Genomic DNA, 19,350 nt, shown 5'->3' on the forward strand with positions numbered 1-19,350 from the left:
CTTGGCCAGAGTTAAGTTATACTACTGGGATGAGCCCTACCTTTTTAAGTATTGTGCGGATCAGATTATTCGTCGTTGCATTCCCCAGTGGGAATATAATGAAGTTCTATCGTTCTGCCATGACAAAGAGTGTGGTGGCCATTTTAGTGGAATGGAAACAGCCGCTAAACTTCTTCAATGTGGATTTTATTGGCCTACCCTTTTTAAGGATGCCCAAGTGCATTGCAAGACGTGTATTCATTGCCAACAACTTGGGTGAATCACGAAGCGTAATATGATGCCATTAAATCCAATCTTGATAGTAGAAATTTTTGACGTTTGGGGCATTGATTTCATGGGTCCCTTCCCTGTTTCCCACGGTTTCATTTATATTCTAGTTGTTGTGGACTACGTGTCTAAATGGATAGAGGCCATGGCTTGCCGTAGCAATGACCATAAGACAATGGTATTTTTTTATTAAGGAGTATATTTTCTGTCGTTTTGGCATTCCTAAAGCCATCATTAGTGATGGTGGAACACATTTTTGCAACAGAGTTGTTGCATCCCTAGTGAAAAAGTATGGAGTTACACACAAAGTAGCAACTCCTTATCATCCACAAACTAGCGGACAAGTAGAAGTTTCTAATAGGGAAATCAAAAAGATTTTAGAAACAACTGTAAATCCTAATAGGAAAGACTAGTCGAAGTGTCTATCGGATGCCTTATGGGCGTATAGGACGGCTTTCAAAACTCCTATAGGTATGTCTCCCTTTAGACTTGTATTTGGGAAACCATGTCATTTGCCCGTTGAATTAGAGCACCGTGCTCTGTGGGGTATAAAAAGCCTTAACTTCAATATTGATGAGGCGGGTGTCAAACGCAAGTTGCAATTGAATGAGCTTGAAGAAATCCGTAGCGATTCTTACGATCTCGCGAAGGATTATAAAGCTAACATGAAACGCGTGTTCATGATAAGCAAATCTTGCGCAAAAAGAGTTTGTGGTCGGTCAAAAGGTCTTGCTTTACAACTCCCCGCCTACATATTTTCCTAGGGAAACTAAAACCCGTTGGTCCGGTCCTTTTTCTCGTTCTTTGAAGTCACCCCTTATGGGGCAATCACCTTGGTAAATCCCAAGGACAACAAGGTACCTTTCAAGTTAATGCTCAACGGTTAAAACATTTTCACGAGCTTACCCCCCGATGTAGAGGAAGTCCTTTTACGGGGACCACGCCTATGAGGATTGACCTTTGTCATTTGGTGTACTTCCTTTCACTTCTATATAGTGGTAAGTGCACCATTCAGGTAACCGGGCCCTCCCTATGGAGTGTGTGGCTGTAAGTACCGGATCCTAAGTCCACGTTTCACATAATTCACGTTTTCCACTTTTGCATGTTTTCTCAGTTTTTGAGTCATGTTCCTCTATGGGGTGAATTATGTATTTATTGTTTTTCATGTTTCTTATAATAAACTAATAAAGAATAAAAAAATAAAAATAAAAATAAAATTCTAAAATCATAGAAATAGCAATCCAACAAGTCTTGGGAATCTGACTTTAAACAACCCACGTTTAAAACAAATTTTGTGTTTAAAAATTTGTTTGGGGGTGGGCAGTCGGTCTTTCCATCCGGATTGCTCGAACTTTCCATTTGTGTTGCTTAGGCCCATTAGTTGTAGTTCATTGGGGTTGACGTTATCTAAAACTTAGATTTCCTTCGTTCGTATAACTTACGTCACTCACACACTTCGAGGCATTTTTCACCTTCTTATACGTCACCCATGGTTGGAATTGAGTGTTTTATGGATCATTGGATTGGAAATTCTCTACTGATCATTTCCATAACTCATTCGCCAAAATCGGACCAGTAATGAAGCGGCAAATTGAATTTGAAATTGCGCGAAATATCGAAAAATATTCGATAAATTTGAATTGGGCTTGGGCCCAACTTTCTACGCCTTGGCGGCAGCCAGCAGACTCAAGGCCCCCTTTGTTTCCACAAACAGTATCGCGTTTCTAATCCCATCACCGCCATTAACAAAGTTTTCAACCTACCAAATAAAATTAAAAAAAAAAAAAAAAACAAAAGAGAAAAGGAAACCTAACTACACCCACGCCAAGCATTTAAATCAAATTGAAAACTTCTCCAAACCATTACCACCACCAACCCCAACAATTTTAAAACTCCGAAAATAGCCACCAATTCAAGCTTCAAACCTGCCACCGTACCCACCATCGCCACCACCGTTGTTTTTAGTTGTTTTTCATCAAACTCGTCTCTGCCACCGTCTACAAAACCATTGTTTGTTTCAAAAACTTCAATGGCGCTACGACGAAGAATTTTGCCGGAGCACGTGTTTGCGGCCGACCGCTTTGCGCCATTTTACGACGCGGAGATGATTAATAGAAATTGGAATGGACTGTGGTACTCGACTGAGGAGTTCTATCACTATGATTTGGTAGAACAGTTTTATAAGAAGCGAGAATTAGAGGGAGATAGGATTTTCATTAAGGTAGCAGGAACGAGGAGGGAAGTAACAAGACAGTTGTTGGCTGAGCTGTTAGGAATTACGCCTGAAAGCAACCTAGAAACGACCATTTAGGAATCGATATCTTTGGAGTTCCCGCTTTGATAAAAGATACTGTCGTGGAGGGTGAATACAATCCGAGATCTCATTGCGTCTGCCAGTCAACCCTGAGAACCAATCAATTGGTCAGAGCTCGGTGGATTGGTAGGAACGCCCCTCGGGAAAGACAAAGTCGGCGATATCGATGCGCAATGTCCGTGACGTTCTCTGGATTTTGCAAACGAATAAGTATAATTTCTACATCCTCGATTTAATTTTTAATGTGATTAGAGGAGTGGGAAAGAGCATGGCGCCTCTTCCCGTATTGATCACTAAGATCATGCTCTCATTTAGAGCTGTCGCAAAATCTGCTCCTATTAAGATCAAATTGCATTCTAATGGAAGTATCTATACGGATTGCATCCAAGAGACTAGGCCGTTTTCTGAAGGAAATGTGGTTGAGTCAGAGGATGAAAGGCAGGATATGACATGTCTGGATGACGATGCATTAGATAGTTGTAATTCTAATTTAGAACGCATGCAAGTGTTGCAAACTGGCTTGCGTTGCGTTTATGGTATTTGTGAAGATATCCGAGATAGACAGATTGTAGTTCGAAATAAACAAACGAACCTTCAGACGAGAGTTGAAATACTCGAAAGGGGTCAGGAAGATATCTTGTCTAACATGGAGACTATCCACCAACATCACCAAGCCCAGTATGCAGTACTCAGGACTGAGATGGAAGCATAGCGCTTGTTCCGAATAGAGATGCTACGACGCATGCCACCCGTGGAGGATTCTGTTTTAGCCGAGTCTGAGAGGCATGAGCGTCATCGCCGAAGGACAGATGGCTCAAGCCATTCTTCATCCCAGGACCAATCTCCATCTCAGGGTCCATCTTCATCACATGGCTAGGTGTTCACCATCAGTTTGTGTTCGCTGTTATTTCATTGTTTTTATTGTTTTATTAGTTGGTTTTAATTCAGTTTTTAAATTTAAATATTAATGTGTTTGTTTTATGTTGTTTGGATTTAAATTTTATTTTTAATATAATTGGTTATTTTCGAATTGTGCGTGTTTTTATCATTAATCCCACCTTCCCGAATTGTTTGGGGGTGGTAATATTTATACCGAGCATAATTCGTTATATGATCTTCTTCTGTAAGGTTGTCTTGGAGTAAAGGTTGAGAATTTGGCCGATATCGGCATATCAATGATTATGTGTGGTGGTAGCATGAAACCTAGGAGAGTTTAGCAGTTACTATTCTAAATCCAGTATAAAAGATACTAGGGTTATTAGAAAATCAAGAATATGGTTTGTTTCCGTTTTCGGGTTTGGAATTTTTCTATTTCCAGAAATTGCCTTAAAACAATTTGGAAACTTGCCGATTCGTTTTGGAAGCTCTGAACCTATTTAAACTACCTTCATTCTACACTCACAAACCACACTACACCCCACCATCATCCCTCACCTTTCACTCCAAGCTTTTCCTTCTTTTTCCTCTTAAACTTTCGCCAAGAATTATGAGCATTCAAGGCCTCAGAGAGCGACTCGCGCTTCCTAGACCTGTCGAAATTTTACTCAGAGTGCACCCGCGCCCAAGTTGAGCGTGACTCTCGCCCAAACACTGTAAATCCAAAATCACCGAGCGCTTCTCGCTTCAAACAATAAATCCAAAACACTTTCGCGTGCACTTAGCCCAAGTGGAGCGAGCACTTACCTGCTCCTCGGTGAACACAAAAATTTCCAATTTTCGAGGGTTGTTCTAGGATTTTGAGCTGTTCAAAAGAGTAGTTGAGATGACATCTCCTATAGTCATACACGAACAGTCTTTCGAAGGCGTGTTGGGAACCGAGACCTATGGACATTGGTTCCAAAACAGGATCCCGCGATTAGGAGGATGGCGCCATCTACGGTAAGTGATGACGATTCATATTCAAAGACATCGCTTATTTCTACGACCACGTTAGTTTCTATTGTAATCAGGATGGAGAACAAGAATTCTCCTTCGTAGTCGATGACACAACACTAGAATTCAATAAACATGTGGTCGCTTTAGTTTCGTGGATTACCAATACCGATCCTCGTTCACACATGGGGATATATGACCGATAATGCATACCTTTATGATTATACATATTTCCATGAGTATTATGGGGGAAGGGTATTTCGAGTAATGGACCAAGGGCGATATAACATTGCCCTTGGTAGCCTGTCCCTAAATGTAGGCACCACCATGTTATTCATCCCGATGAATATTTTGGGGAATGGCGTTCACTTACGCAAAACGAGATCTGGGTGACATTTTCCTCGCTTTTTAATGGCGTCGCCCGATATGACATTCCCCGAAGTTTTAGTCGCTAGTCTTAAGAGAGCCCAAAGCATGAGGCGTAAGTATCTTCTTATGCCTGTTTTGGTAAGCCGCGATCATGCGTAGTTGTTTACCTGTAGATGCGTGCCCAATTCACATATTAGAAAAAAGGGTTGAAGTCATGAGACCCACCAATTGGGTGGTTAAGCTCATTGTGAATTATGACTTGGCCGGGATGGCGGTGCAGCCTCATTTGGTCGCCCCGTACATCCCATCAGACATAATAACACTTAACATGCTAGCATTAGTAGATGATAAATGGCGGCAAGCTTGGCAAGTTATAATGGCCTGGCAGGATGTGAAGGAACCTCATCTCTTTGATGAGGAGGAGGATGCTTAAGCGGAAGATAAGGTAAGTTTTTAGTTTTGTTATTGTCTACTTATGTCCCAAGCAATTTAATTCTGTTAACCCCATAATGGGAGGAACTCTTATAGAATTGCGTCAGTTTTTTTTTTATTTCCTATATTAGTATGTTCTAACCTTGTTTTGCAGATGTTCCAGAATTTCACGCGTTTCCATGGTATTTTTCTACCCTCTTTATTTAAATGCTTTGAGGACAAAGCATGCTTCTTGTTGGGGGGGCATAGAAACACGTGTAATTAAGACATCTGTTAGGATATAGATATGTATAATATGCATTTGTTTTCAAGTTAAAATTTTCAAAAATATAAATAAATAAGTTTATGCTATACACTTAGGAATATTGGTATTGTTTTCTTTCTCTATGCTCTTAACAATCTAGAAGTCTCACGTAGCTTTTGCATCAGAATAATTGTTAAAAACTTAGGTTAATATGTAGGCAATAATCTTTGCATCTATCTATAAATATATTACATGAGTATCTATGATTGTTAGCAGTAACTTTCTGAAATCTAGGCTAGAGTACTTATTCTACAAATCCTATGAGAATATAGCCTAAAGCCTTATATGAGCGAAACATTTGAGAAATGACACAAGGGAGAAGTAAAATCCGGATAGAGAAATCACACGTCCACTTGCTTGATCACTATGCCATATCCTAAGCAAGAATTTAGGCCCTATTTGGATCGATATAGCCAGAAATTCAAACCTATGAATTATTTTCCGCTAGTAAGCCCTCGAGCCTTTCTTTAGCCTTCCATAAACCACAATTCCTTTACCTTGTTACAAAAACAAAACAAAATAAAAATTCAACTTACCCAATCTAGAATAAGTCCGAGAATAGAATGAGTGAAGAAAAAAGAAGAGAAAAAACCCGTGTGGTAAACAAAAATTAGTTAGTTGCTTGAGAAAAGGAAAAGAAGTTTCCATCCAAGGAAAAGAAAAAAATATAAATAAATAAAAACTCCAAAAATAGAATAAAAGGGAGTCAAAAGCCAATGAAAAGAAAAAAAAAAATATGGCTAAGGATGGAAACAAAGTATAGAAGCAAAAAGAAAATAACAAGGTTTTCTCTAAGTTACATAATATGAAGACTCTATTATCTCGGACTTGTCCTTTTGAATATCCATTTCCTTCCTTCTTAAACCATCTCCTAATCCCCGCAACACCTAATAAAGACCTCTAGCTCAATTAGGGATAGGTTAGTGTGATAGTAAGTGGCAGATGTGTTTGATCGACTCCGACTTCCTTGTTTGTCATTGAGATTGTAAGGTAAAGTGTGCCGACTGCATTAATGGAGTTCTGAAACTCGGAGAGAGAAAAAATCGAGTGGTTTTTGTCTTGACATTTATGTGAGGACCTACTTAAGGACGTTATTCCGAGTTTTCAGAAACGAACAAGCTAGGCATTTCATAGTATTACTCATAGTATATATATTTGTATCATAGATGATTGATTATTATACATATATTAGTTTAGGTTTTTGACTTGGTTATTCTTATTCATTTGCTAGTGAGATGTATAGATAGTTGAGACATGAATGAGGAAACAATAGTTTTATTTCTTAGTCGTTGTAGTATAGATGAAGTTTGTGAGTACCTTCACTGGAAAACTCTCACGAGGCTATAACTCGTCCACTAGGGAATTCCTAGTGGTTTAAGGCCTTGTTGCATATGGTGAATGCAATCGCACTCAGTGAAACGAGAGTAGTTAGAACTCCATTTTTTGGTCACTTATTCTAATTTCTCATATTTGCTTGAGGACAAGCAAAATGATGTTTGGGGGTGGTTTGATAAGAGCCCAAAACTGTAGTTTTAACCCTGTAACAGTCATACTTTTAGACCAATTATATAAGTAATAATTAAGAGTTAATACTTATTATGTGTTTTTATGCGTTTCAGGCTTCAAAGTCAATTATGTGCAGAAATGTGCCACTTTGATGAGATAAAGGAGCAATGGCTGGTTGCTAAGGAGTTCTATGATTAAAGGCCAAAAGATTCAAGAAGACAAAGCCTTTCTAAATCCCGGTAAAAGCTGAAAAGTCAAAGTCAACGCGGGCAGAAACAGCACACAAACTCAGTAGAACTTCTGAAGGCCGTATCTTTGGACTCAAACCTCAGAATTGGGTCTACCTTATCTCAAAACAACCAGCTCGGAAAGAGCTTTCCAATGGTCCAAGCCTTGGCCCAATTAGAGGAGCAGAAGTGGATAAAAAGTCTGTCGAAGTCAACTACAGCTGAAGAGGCCTTTTTGGACTGAAAGTATTGGCTCCAAGCCCATGCACGATTTTTGGATCTGAACATATAAAAACAAAAGCTTAGCTCTTTGTTAATGGTAGCTAGTTAGACCTAAAACTATAGATAATTCTAGATCTAGTTTTAATTGTTTTTAATTAAGTTTAGTTTAAAATTCAATTCTTGTTTTAGATTAAACTCTTAAATCATTGATCTTCATTGATTAGATAAATAAATTAGTAGATTCTTATTCATTTCGATTTTGTCATTTACAATTGTTTAGATCTAAATTCCCTTATTATTTGTTATTCATTTCCTAGTTATTACTTGAGATTTCAATTATTGTTTAGATAAATTGCATAAAGATCGAATTTTTATATGATGTCTAGTTTTAAATCAATGGGAAATGATGGTAGTATGAATCAAGGCTAAACCTTCATTAGAGGGGTTGAAGAAGCCTTGATGACTCTTGATCTTTGTTAAACTTAGAAATCGTTGTGATAATTATTCCACTCTAGAAATGATTAATTCACCATGAGAATGGGTTTACTCGCTCACATGCTAGTTATGAATCGGTAGAAATGCCATGTATAATTAGGGATTATAATTACTAGTTTGATATGCGAAGCATTCAATTTGGATCACGACGAGTCTTTGTTAGTAAGATTAAGTCGAGTTAAGGTAGATTCAATTCCCTTTAATTCTTTATCTAGATTCAAACCCTTAGCATTCTCTCATTTCTTTATTCGTAACTTGTTAATTGAATTCACCTCGTAGTATAGAATTCCCCTCGTAAATCTCTCATTAGACTTAAAAATGATTAATTAGACTAGAAAACATTCCATGCTAAAGAACTAGGAGTGGAACGAATTTGTTACTCCACTCTATTTCGATAGAATTGAGAGTAGAAAACTTGATAACAATTAGTAAAAGTAAGTTTTAGTTTACTTACATTTTGAGTTTCATCGTTCATTTCATAGGTAAACTATCATTTTTACATTTATCAATCACCCAACACACGAAGGTGGTGATCAGCCCAGCCTTCATCACTCTGTTTCCCCTAAAAAAAGACGATCGGAAAGTTCTTGTCTCTGGTCATAAGATAATAGTATGATTGGTCCTGAATATGCCAGACCTCATAAAAGTAACCAAACACCCAACGGTTTAGAGGAAATCTATGTATTTTGGCAAGAAGGGAAGAATCCATGACAGTTCTATAAAACAGGGGTGTTGCCTGACCAAGAGCAAGATTTAAGTGAATCAGACACTCTCTTAGTAATGGGTGGAGGGGAAGAGTGAGTCCGGCCTTAAGCTGACCAATGGTGATGAGCGCCACCTCCTTGTAGGCCAACTCATCAGATAACCTCCCCTACTCCAGTCCGATATCTTCAGGGTTGTGAAATTTCTCACAGATCAGTTCCAGGGAGGAAAGATCTCCGAAGTTTATAAGTGACCAGTTGGGATTCATGATAAAAAAAGAGGAAAAGTTTCAAGTTTTGATTAAACCTTAATGGGAGATCAAAAGGTTCAGTATGCAGAAAAAGGTAGCAGAAGAGATAATGAGAGTTCTCTCACCAGATCCTTTATATACAGATAAGATGGACGGTTAGGATGAGCCCAAGTGGTGCACATCTGTAGGGGGATTTCCTATCACTAAACAGATGACAGGTGTATGGGAAATAATCTAAGACTATAGATGTCCAAAATGAGACGAGGACCATCAGATCAGTTCTGTGAATAAGTGATCTCGTGCTTAGCACGAGTATTTAGTGGACATGTGCCAGGCACATGACTGACCGCCTTCAAACATAATAGTTACCCCAGTCGTTAGAAACTGATATAGACAGTTCCTAAACAGAAGAAAACTAAATATGGCGATCTTTGATGATAATGAAAGAATCGTGATGACATATCTTAGGAGTTACCTTTTACATATAATCTTCCCATACACGATGAGACATTATGATCAACAAGGAAACTTACGTCTCATAAGATATGGTCTAGATTCAGACTTCCATAAGAAGAGGAATCCTAATAGGAAGGTAGAGTCCAAAGATGGAAGGGAACTCAGAAGCGGTGAGGACAGCTCTAACCCTAGGACTCTCATAGCTCTTCCTATATAAACCATAGGGATTCGCTCTTAAGAACTACGCAAAATAGGGTTTGATTCTCCTTAAGAACAAAGGAGATGCGTAGGCAGCCCATCAGACGATTCAACCCAGAACTCACCATCATCTCATCCCTTCTCTATTCAGTAGAGGCTTCAAGATCACAAGGCATAGAGGAAGATCAGGGGATAATCGGAATTTCCCCTACACTTGTAGTGCCTAAACACAGTATCATACACTTTAGCAAGACTAGCAAAACTACCTAAAAATGCGCAAACGATGCAGTAGATGCTCAAACAATCGAAATACATTTTTGCAATTTGGAGTTTGGAAAATGTTTGCTTGGTCTATAGATTACTATGCCCTGTTCAAAATGAACAGTTAGGCGCGAAACTAGGTAGGATCTACTACACAACTCAGAAGAGTAAAATAATCACTTCACCAAGTGGTGTGTTACCAAGAAAGTCACTCACGGTGAAGTTGAGGGAGGGGAATGAGGAAGGTAGTTGGTCCACCGGAATATGGTAATTAATTACTCTATATCTGAAGCTGTGATAAAGTGATGAGTGTTCAAAAGTTTGTAAGAAGTGAGGTTCATCCTAGATTGTTTGGGCTTGAATGATGGGAGTTTGAAGAAAGGAAGACAAAGTTCTTATCTTAGGGCTTGTGTTTTTATCTAAGTTATGAAGAACATTGAAAGCAAAGTTTAAGTTGTTGAATGATTAAAAGAAACATAACTTGGAAACAAGGAAAGGAGATTGATTGTTTGAACAATAGCAATAATAAAAGAAGATTGATTGATTGAAATAAAGCAAAATAACAAGATTGAAATTAAATAAATGAAGAACAATAAAGTAAATGACTTTAATTGAAAAAACAAGAAAAATAAATCCTAATGACACTAGATTAAGTCTAAGTGCATTCTCTCTCCCTAACGTTTAGATTATATACCACTACTTTTACCTTTTACTGATTTGCCCTTCTCCATTATAATTGAGACACCTCACACTTCACTTTTTTCTTTTGTTTTTTTCTTTCTTCTTGACCAAGGTAGGTTTTGGAGAATGCCATATTTTAAGATAAGGGCCTCCATCTCTGGTCTTCTAAGTTGAGGGCTTTGACCATTGACTTTGACTTTTTCAGCACTTTTTTATAGCAACTTCTGGTCTTCATAATAAACATGATAAAGGCTCTTTTTGGTACTAAGACACAGCTATTATGATAACTGGTCTGAAATTCTCTTGAACCTGCAACAGGCAATAAAAGCTATGAGTTGTCTTTTCATTCAGCGTAATAAGGCCTGTAATGCAGTAATATAAGAGTAATAAAATGCACATTTGGGAGCTAATCACCACTTCCAAATAGTATCTTGCTTGTCCTCAAGCAAGGATGAGAGAAAAAAACTAAGATCACAAATGAGTGATTTATTATAAGTTATACTAATCTCGTTTTGCAGAGTGCGATTGCATTGACCATATGCAACAAGGCCTTAAACCACTAGGAATTCCCTAGTGGACGAACTTTAAGCCTAGTGAGAGTTTTCCAATAAAGGTACTCACAAACTTCTTCTATTTAGTATAAAAGATCTTGTTTCCTTATTTATTCTCAGAAGTCCATACATCTCATTAGCGGGGAATAAGAACAAGCTCCTTTGAACATAGAATAACATATGTATAGTAATTTAATCATCTAAAGATAAATGTGCAAAACATAAGCAATGAAATGCAAAAGCAGAGTTATTTTTTAGACTTTTGGATAGCATCCTTAAGGTGGGTTCTCACAGGGGTGTGTTGCAATCACAACTCTCTGATAGATTCACTCAAGGTTCATTCTCTCAAGTGCAGTGAGCATTTATATTCCTCATATACTCAAATGACGTCCAAAGAAATCGGGGTCGATTGATCACGCTTGCCACTTACTATCACACCATCCTATTCCTAATCGAGCTAGAAGTCTTTTATTAGGAGTTACGGGTATAGGGTGATTGATAAGAGCCCAAAACTGTAGTTTTAACCCTGTAACAGTCATACTTTTAGACCAATTATGTGAGTAATAATTAAGAGTTAACACTGATTACGTGTTTTTATGCATTTCAGGTTTCAAAGTCCATTATGTGCAGAAATGTGCCACTTTAGCGAGATAAAGGAGAAAAGGTCGGTTACTAAGTAGTTCCGTGATTAAAGGCCAAGATTCAAGAAGACAAAGCCTTCCTAAAGCCCGGTCAAAAGCTGAAAAGTCAACACGGGCAGAAACAGCACACAAGTCAGCATAACTTCCGAAGGCCATATCTTTGGACTCAGACCTCGGAATGGGGCCTACCTTATGTCAAAACGACCGTCTCGGAAAGAGATTGCCAATGGTCCAAGCCTTGACCCAATCAGAGGAGCAGAAGTGGACGAAAAGTCTGTTGAAGCCAACTGCAGTTGAAGAAGCCTTTTTGGACTGAAAGAATTGGGTTTTGGGCCTGATTCTCTGGCCCAAAACATGGCTCCAAGCCCATGCATGATTTTTGGATCTGAAAGTATAAAAACCAAAGCTTAGCTCTTTGTTAATGGTAGCTAGTTAGACCTAAAACGATATAGATAATTCTAGATCTAGTTTTCAGTAGATTAATTAAGTTTTAGTTCCATTTTCAATTCTTGTTTTAGATTAAGTCTTTGAATCATTGTTCTTGATTGATTAGATAAATAAAATAGTTATTTTGTCAATTTCTATTCTTGTCATTTACATTGTGTTAGATTTGATTTCATTTATTACTTGGTATTCAATTCTTAGTTATTAATTCGATTTTAATTATTGTTTAATTTAGATTAGTAAATTTCAATTCTTTATATCATGTTTAGTTTTAATTTAATCGGAAATGATTGCGTAATGATTCTCGGCTAAACCTCCATTAGAGGGGGTTGAGAAGCCTTGATGAAAGATTGATTCCGATTATCGTAAAGTCGTCGTAATTTCCCTTCCACTCTAGAAACGATTAGTTCACCATGAGAATGGGTTTGATCGTTCACATGCTAGTTATGAATTGGTAGGAATGCCATGTGTAATTAGGGATTAGGAAGAACCAATTATTCTGCGAAGCAGTTCAATTCGGATTACGACGATTCGTCGTTAATAGGATTAAGTCGAGTTACGGTGGAATCAATCCCCCTCTAACTCCTTATCATCGAATCAACGTAGGATTCCCATAGTTGTTCTGATAATCGACTAGTTGCATCTTGTGGGTAGTTGCATCGTAGTCTAGTTGCCCTTTTTGTAAATCTCTCATTAGACTTAGAGTAGAGTAATTAGACTTGAAAACACAACATGCGGAAGGACTAGGAGTGGAACGAATCACTCTACTCTACTATATCTCATAGGATTGAGAGTAGAATCTTTGATAAAAAATAGACTCGTAAATAAGTTTTAGTTTACTTACATTTTGAGTTCATCGTTCATTTCGTAGGTAGACTATTCAATTTTATCTTTTATGAGTGATGGTTTAGAAATTAAAAGGAATGGAAAAATAAAATCTAATAAGTAAACAAATTGGGTCTTCAAGATACTTATAACCAGAGAAGAACCTTGTTTTGTTCTTTGTTTCCGAATTGTGATACATTCTTTTAGCCCTTTTGAATTTTGGGAGTTCTAATCTTTGCTTTTGTTCCTTTTTGTTTTTGATATCGTCTCCTTTTGATTTTGAACTTTTTAGAAGATTCGATTTTTTACTCTTTTGATTTTTTTGGAGTTTTTGGTTTTTGGTGGGTCTTTCTTTTCGAAGCAATTAACTGATCTATTTTTGTACAAGGTTTTCTCTTCTCTTTTTCTACTATTTATCCAGTTATCAACTCATCAACTAGATAAACTTTTTATTGTGTGTTGTAACGAGTTAGGAATTTTTGGTGAAGAATAAAAAGGTTTTTTTAGAAAATGGTGAAGGCTCAAGAGGGGTAAATAGAGGAAAAATTATCTTTTTGGATTTTTAACGTTTATTTTGCTATATCGATCCAGAAAGGACCTAAATTTTCTTATAGGATATGCCATGGTGATCAAGCAAGTGGACATGTGGTCTTTCTATCTAAACATCCTATGTGTCATCACTCAATAATCATTCATATGAGGCTTTTACCTAGATTCTCACAGGATATAGAACTTAATTGTTCTAACCTTGGTCTCGAAAACTCATTGCTATATACAACAAATGCTGATGCATGTCATTCATGAAAAGATGCAAAAACTATTGTACGTATATTAGTCTAAGCTTGAAGAACGAATCCTTATTCTATTGCTATAATGAGACTTCTAAAATTTTTATTCATCCTAGAAAAATGAAACAAGACTTTTTAATACCATATAGAAAAATATTTTTTGTCTTTTTCAAAAAAAAATTTAGAAAGGAAGAAATATACTATTGTATATAGAAAATGCCTAGTTTTTGCAAAATGTTACTATACCACCCCCAAATAGAACTATGCTTTGTCCTCAAAGTATGAAGAGATAAGAAAAAAGATTACCATAGAAAAATGAGCAAAAATGGCGATGCACCTGTATTCTGTTCTCCATGATGAAAATACGCCACCCCCAAATAAGTTTGGGGCGTGGGTTGTTTGATATAGAACGAGAAATACACGTTTTATTATACTAGGTGTAAGGGAGTTTTTGAGTATCCCCTGATCTACCTTTGTGCCTTGTGATCCAGAAGCTTTGACTGAGTAGAGAAGGGATGAGATGATTGTTAGTTCAGGGTTGAACCGCCTGGTGGCTGCCTATGTATCTCCTTATTTATTTAGGAGAATCAAACCTTATTTTGCGTAGTTCCTAAAAGCGAATCCCTCTGGTTTATATAGGAAGAGCTATGAGAGTCCTAATGTTAGAACTGTCCTCACCGCTTGTGAGTTCCCTTCCATCTTTGTATTCTGCCTTCCTATTAGGATTTCTCTCTTTATGGAAGTCTGAATCTAGACCATATCTTATAAGAGGTAAGTTTCTTTATTGATCATAATGTCCCATCTTATATGGGAAGATTATATCTAAAAGGCAACTCCTAAGATATGTCATCATAATTCCTTCCTTATCATCAGATATCGCCATCTTCAATTTCCTTTTGTTTAAGAAATGTTTATATCAGTTCCTAGTGACTTGGAGAGCTGTCATACTTAGAGGCGGTCAGCCACGTGCCTAGCACATGTCCACGAGACACTACTAAAAAAAAGCCTTATTATGACGGCTGATTTTTTTCTATCTTGACGGTTTTGTTGAAAACCGTCAAGATAGGTGTCTCAGTGATAATTTTATGACATCTATTGCATCACTGTGTCGTGTATGATACAGGCATCAAGAAAATATAATAATTTTTTTGATGGCTTTCCTAAAACTGTCAAATTAGACTTTTTTTTTTTTTTTTTTATGACGGCTTTGTGTAATTTATGACGTGTTTAATACATGCGTCAAGAAAATTTATGACACGACTTAGGTTAACCGTCAGTAGTAGGGGGCTAGTTTGCCTAGTTTGTGTGTTCTGGACCCATCGAGGTTTTTTCACTTTTTTCTTTTCTGAAGCGTCAAGACTCTCGAGAGAAATAGAAGTCTCACCATAAAATATCAAGAGATAAAACACAAAAAACCAAAATGAAAGAGTTTAATTCCCACGCACTGTCGAAACCCTCTCTTCCTCAAAACCAATTTTTGTCCCTCGAAACCAAATCCCTAGCTAAGCCTCCTCTGCCATATCTCTTTCTCTTCTCTTCCATGCTCAAAATCCTTTCCTAGGCATTGGGAAACTCATAGGAGAAGATCAATTTTTGCTGCACAATTTGATGAGAAGAAAATTTTGGTATTTGCTGAACTTATGGCAAACAAGTGAGCACTTATTTTTTTTCTTCGTCTTTTCCTATTTTCAATCCTGTTGATCAACATTTTGATCTAAAGAAATTGGTCTTTTGAATGTTTTTATCAGAAATAGTTGGTATTTGTTTTTCGAAAATATAGTTTTACATAAAACATTTTGTTGCGTTGTATATATAAATGTTTAAGTCACTAATAAGGTTTTGATTCTGTGTTGTAGTTGGTCGAAATTATATGCAAATGTGGGGGTTATGTTCTATGCATAATAGATGTTTGATAAAATGGTAGATAGGGTTTCTAGTTTGCAATCTGGTTTTATTAGAAAACTTTACCCTTTGGTTGTTTATTTTGTCACATTACGTAAACAACAAGTGCAATATATATATGCGATGAGCTCTATTGCCTGAATTATATTCAGAATCAAAAGGTTTCTTTTCAAATTGGTTTGTTGTGTTTAATTTTATCAATATTAATTTCATGCACATTATTGAAATTGGAATTCAGTGTAATAGCAAATTACTTGTGAGAAAGTGCTATACCAGTTTTCATGAGGGAGATAACCAACTATTTCAATGTTTAGTTTATGATGATAGATACATGATAGTTTTATTACTATTATCCTGTTTTCCCATGCAGCTTTATTTTATTTTAATAATTTCTGAACACACTTGTTTGTTGTATGTGTGTGCTTGAAGTTACTGTGGGTAGGCTTTTGGGCTTGGGGGAGATTGTATGTAGGAAGCTTAACAAGGTAAAACTAACTAATCTTCATTTTAGGATGAAATCTTGTCCAAGCTCTTCTGAACAATCAAATCGTAAGGTAATGAGCTCAATTGGAATACATGATTTAATAAATTTATACATGGGCATTCAATACTGTCTTATTCCAAAAGCACATAATATGTACCATGTCTATATTTCTTATTTGTTCTTACTTTAATTTTACTATTCTTAAGATTTGCAAATCCTTCATCTCCAACTCTTCCAATGATGTGGAAATAGTGATAAAATGATTCTACATCCTGAAATAGGCAATGAACATTATGTACCTGACCTAGAGATATGGGCATAGAGTCGTAGACACATAGTTTGTTCTGTAATCTGCTATGACTTATAAGCCACTATTGGTTGATGCTATAACTGAGTGAACTACAGAATTATGAGGCATTACTTGGAGTCACTCTGTTTAGATTTGTGGCCTCATACAATTATTAGTGTACAGTCTAACAATGGCAATGTTAGATCAATAATGTGTACTTTTGTTAGCACCATCGTTTGTTAGCACCCATCTTTAATGACCCTTAACTTATTTATCTAGTGTATGCTATACAAATTGCTTGAAAAGATTATAGCTAGAGCTTGTTGTCTCGTGTCATTGAATTAATCATATTTCTCATATATGTTTCTTTACCAACAAAAAGGAAAGAAAATACTTTATAGGTCTTAGTCGTAGTTTGCTTTCTTTGCAGCTGCCATGTTAACCATTAATATTGCACTTATATGTCGTGTTAATTCTTTAATTTTTTCTACAGTCCACTGATCCAGATGTTTTTTTATTCATGGCTTTTCTTGTTACCTATGCGTACTGGTGAACTTTGTTTCAAAGAAGGTCCTGCCTTATAACCATAAGATTTTTTTTTCGCTAATCCCTAACCATAAGAACTTGATATGTATTCATTGATTTTTTTTTGGGAGTATAGAAAGTCCTTGTCTCATGACTAGTAGTAGGTTTGTACACTTGATTGGATTTTTTTTTCTAGCCTTCCATCACATTAAAGTATTTAATTTGGATTCAACTTGTTTTATTATAGTTGAACTTTTGATAATTGTATGCACTTGTGTTAGGAGGAGGTAGGGAAGCAGCAGACATTCCTTACAACTGCTGGGCGGAAGTTCCCCAATGTTTTACAGTAAGTTGGAAACTCTTTTTTTGTTCCGATAAGAGTAAGTGGATACTACTGGCATTCCTTGCAACTGTTGGAAGTTCCCTAGGGTTTGCAGTAAGTTGGATACTCTCAAGCAGGCATGTTATGATTGCGTTACTCTTCATAGTGGTGTTAGATTTGTTGAAGTGTTCACTGATCATGTTGTGATAAATTGATTGAGGTGTAACCTCTCTCGCTTTCCCTCTTTTGCAGCCCTATGGCTTGTCATACGGATCTTAGTTTAGTTACGTCATGAGCTCATGAATCAGGTACATTTTCAGGGAGAACACAACAATTGCTAAGAAGGTAGTTATCTGCACTTTAATGTCTATTGAAGTATATACAGTTAGTTGAATTTTATCAATTCATAACCAAAATAGTATTATATCAACTTAATGAAATGTTTCTATATGGGTTGATGTTGTAGTCATATTTTGGTTCGAAGATATAGCACATCTATATCTAGGTATATATGTTCACAATATGGTAGTCAATCTTTGTAATGCTTGTGCGAGAAAATCTAGAATCTAGCTTCACAAGTGGTTACTGCATTGTCTTTCTATTATTATTAATTTTTTTAAATGTAATGAAGATTAAATTAATGTACCGCCCCCTTCCAATCTGTTACCTAGTTGTTATATTTGTGGATATTGTATATCAGGCTTTCAACTTGGAAATGTGTTGCGACATTATTGGTGGTTATTTTACGTTAAGATTAAGACCCGATTGAGACTTGTTGAACAAGTAGATACATGGAGCTTGCACAAGCAGGATCTGGTGTTTGGCATTGCTCTATTTCAACAGTTTATATTTGCATTAGATTTTTTTGGAGGGGAGACAATGGACAATTGTTCGGGTGATTAACGAAAGAGTAAGACCTTGGCAGGCTCATTAAGATGGATATATAGTCGATTAGAATATATATTTGTATGATGTGTTCAAATTTAATTAGTTTTTCAATGTTTTGGATCATGTAACATACGACATTTTGCAGAATATATTATATAATTGAGAAAGTTTTCGAACTTTATATGGATTATGTAATTGTCAAGTTTCTACAATGGAGTTAATTGTTTACAGCTTTAAATGCTTTCTACTGTAAATTATCTACAGGTGTGTGTATATATATTGAAATGAGAATTTTTTTTTTTTTTTTTCAAATTATGTTATGACGGTTGTAGAAAATCAGTCAAGAAACATTGTAATTTCTTGACGGTTTTTTGTTAAGAAATCATGTCGGATGCAGAGGAAGTAACACAATAGCTCTCCCATATTATGACGTTTTCAAATGAATATATATCATAAGGGCATGACCTTTTAAGACAACTTTCTAGTAATCGTCATAAATTTAATGACGATTTTGGTTGACTTTTTATGACGCCCCCAGTAATGACGGTTTTTTTCTCACCTAGAAGCCATCATCACAGGTATATAATGATAACTTTTAGCTGTCATTAAAAGCCATTTTTTTAGTAGTGAGATCACTTATTTATAGAACTGATCCGATGGTCCTCGTCTCATTTTGAAATCTATAGTCTTAGGTTATTTCCCCTACACGTATTATCTGTTCAATAATATGAAATCCCCCTTACAGATCCCCCTCTCGTGCCATCTAGCACGTGGGCGCTTGAAGCAACACTACTTTTAGCGCGAGAATCTTTTTCCTAAACTATTACTGGAACTGCTTGCGTATCCAACTAATTAAAGCTCTGAAAAGACGGCTCGAACAGACACGCCGTTTCCCGATAAAGGTAATGATATCAGTTCCATCCCAAAAAAATGCAATGCTTAGGCTAATCGTAACCGTCCATCTTATATGTATATAAAGGATTTGGTGAGAGAACCCTCATTACCTCTTCCACTATGTTTTCTCTGTATACTGAACCTTTTGATGTCGCACTTTGGGTTTAACCAAAACTTGAAACTTTCTCTCTTTTCCGATCATGAATCCCAACTGGTCACTTGTAAACTTCAGAGATCTTTC

Source organism: Coptis chinensis, chromosome 4 (genome assembly GCF_015680905.1).
Source record: "Coptis chinensis isolate HL-2020 chromosome 4, ASM1568090v1, whole genome shotgun sequence".
Lineage (NCBI taxonomy): Eukaryota > Viridiplantae > Streptophyta > Magnoliopsida > Ranunculales > Ranunculaceae > Coptis > Coptis chinensis.